Source organism: Limulus polyphemus, unplaced genomic scaffold, assembly GCF_000517525.1.
Source record: "Limulus polyphemus unplaced genomic scaffold, Limulus_polyphemus-2.1.2 Scaffold5186, whole genome shotgun sequence".
NCBI classification, from domain to species: Eukaryota; Metazoa; Arthropoda; class Merostomata; order Xiphosura; family Limulidae; genus Limulus; species Limulus polyphemus.
The window spans coordinates 61,368-63,395 of record NW_013670796.1 but is presented as its reverse complement, the minus strand read 5'-3'; the positions used below and the strand labels follow the sequence as shown (position 1 = coordinate 63,395).

Sequence of the window (2,028 nt, the reverse complement as noted above, 5' to 3'; positions counted from 1 at the left end):
AGAGGGACTAAACTTTCAAGTTTGACTGAATATTTTAGGCCTAAAGCTATATATCACTGGAGTGGTAGGTATACTTTATTGCTTTGAGCAGAGATTTAGGCTTCCTATTAGTAATTTTGATGGCGGAATTTTTAGCGCCGCGTGAGCAAGATAGCTAATCAGCTAATTTAATTTTTTTTAGCTATACTTGGTTTACTTAATTCACTATTTCATTGTGAACTTGCCCATCCAATAGGCCTAAGTGAATTATTTTTAGCTCTTCATTTGTACGAAATGGGGTTTGTTTGGGTCAAGACTTATGCCCTATTGATTTGCTCCCTAAACGAAAATTCAGCTAATCATAGGCCTACGGCGATACCGCTGATAGAATAAAATAGATAGGTAGGTAGATAGATAACTCTATTAAAGGTATCTGAAGACACAATGTGTATTTGAACTTTTAAGTTACGCACAAATGTCGTTATCTCTTCTATTCCACAAGGACCAAATGAAACATTACACGAATCATGGAGTTCTCTAGCCATGCCCATAAGTAGTGATCTTCGTTGATCACTAATATATTTATAAATAGGATGCTTTCTGAGATATGCCTGATCGAGAATAATAGCCTTGGCACAGCAGAGATAATTGCTATTCTTTATTATTAGCACTGACTGTTTTTTCAAACGATCAGCCAATTGTTACCTACTTTTAAACATGTGCTAATAGGTTTATCTAAATGTGTACTTCCCCCCCCCCCGAAAAATGAGAAACATAATTCTTTCTTTATTCATTTAGCATATGTATATGAATTTTTTATTCTCTCCTGGCTAAACAGGTAACGCCTAGATATTGAGGTCTGACCAATAGAGAAGGATTATGACCAGTAACATAGAAGCTCAGTGGCACTTGGTAAAAGTGAAGTTCAGTTGTGGGTATAAAGCTCGGATTTAGTCAGTGTGGAGGATGATTCTGATTTGAAGGTGAGAAACATCTGAAAGAAATCGATTGTCTAAACTTAAGGAGCAAGTACACGCACTGTGTTTTTGTTTAACTTTTAATAATCATTTTTTGTCATAGTACATTAAACATTGTGCCCAGTCTGTTTCTTAGTCTTCAATTTAAAGTTAGCCGGTATTAGTTCAACACTGTTCTGTGATAACTATTATATTGTCAAATCTCTCCTTAAACGAACTTATCTGGTGAAGCTACAAATTATAATCAGTTTCACCTGAAAATACCAATTTCATATTAATTTTATCAGGATGAGGTAAAAATAGTTGCATTCAAACCAGTACTCTTTTATCAACAAATAGTGGGATTCACCGTCACATTATAATGCCCCACGGCTGAAAGAACGAGCATGTTTGGTGGGACGGGGATTCGAACCCGCGACCCTCAGATTGCCCTAACCACCTGGCCATGCTGGGCCAACTTCAAGATTGAAGCAGCAATATCATACTTTATGTAATTCAATTATAAGTGATTGACACACACACATGTGTATACTTTGTACACCAGCGTTTTTTCAAACTCTCAATATATTACGAGTGTCTAAACGTTCATCATTTTAAAATAAATTTAGTACACTGGGTGAAGATTTGTTTACAAAAATGGGAAAACTGTCGTCGAGAAACTGTTGTAACAATAACTCAACCTGTACAAGTTCTAACAAGTACGAACACAGAGATAATTAAATGAACTACGATTCACACATGCATAACAAAGCAGTATGTCTAGCTTAATACAGCTACAGAATCTAGCAGTAATGTATGTCTAGCTTAATACAGCTACAGAATCTAGCAGTAATGTATGTCTAGCTTAATACAGCTACAGAATCTAGCAGTAATGTATGTCTAGCTTAATACAGCTACAGAATCTAGCAGTAATGTATGTCTAGCTTAATACAGCTACAGAATCTAGCAGTAATGTATGTCTACAGCTATAGAAACATTCAGTAATGTATGTCTACCTTAATCCAGCTATAGAAACATTCAGTAACGTATGTCTACCTAAATCCAGCTATAGAAACATTCAGTAATGTATATG

The 2,028-nt window shown here is 35.5% G+C and overlaps 1 protein-coding gene across 3 annotated transcripts in view; it reads right to left on the bottom strand.

The window, feature by feature from the left end:
* Positions 1 to 830: 830 nt before the first annotated feature.
* Positions 831 to 2,028, bottom strand: part of LOC106472241 (IQ domain-containing protein D-like) — a 23,197-nt gene continuing 21,999 nt past the window's right edge. Inside the window, exon 7 of one of the 3 annotated variants that reach the window (XM_022400841.1) lies at positions 831 to 973. The gene's annotated coding sequence lies outside the window, so the exon portion shown is untranslated. Of the gene's footprint in view, positions 974 to 1,021; positions 1,992 to 2,028 lie in introns of those variants that run through there. The other 2 variants (XM_022400839.1, XM_022400840.1) reach the window with 2 other exon arrangements.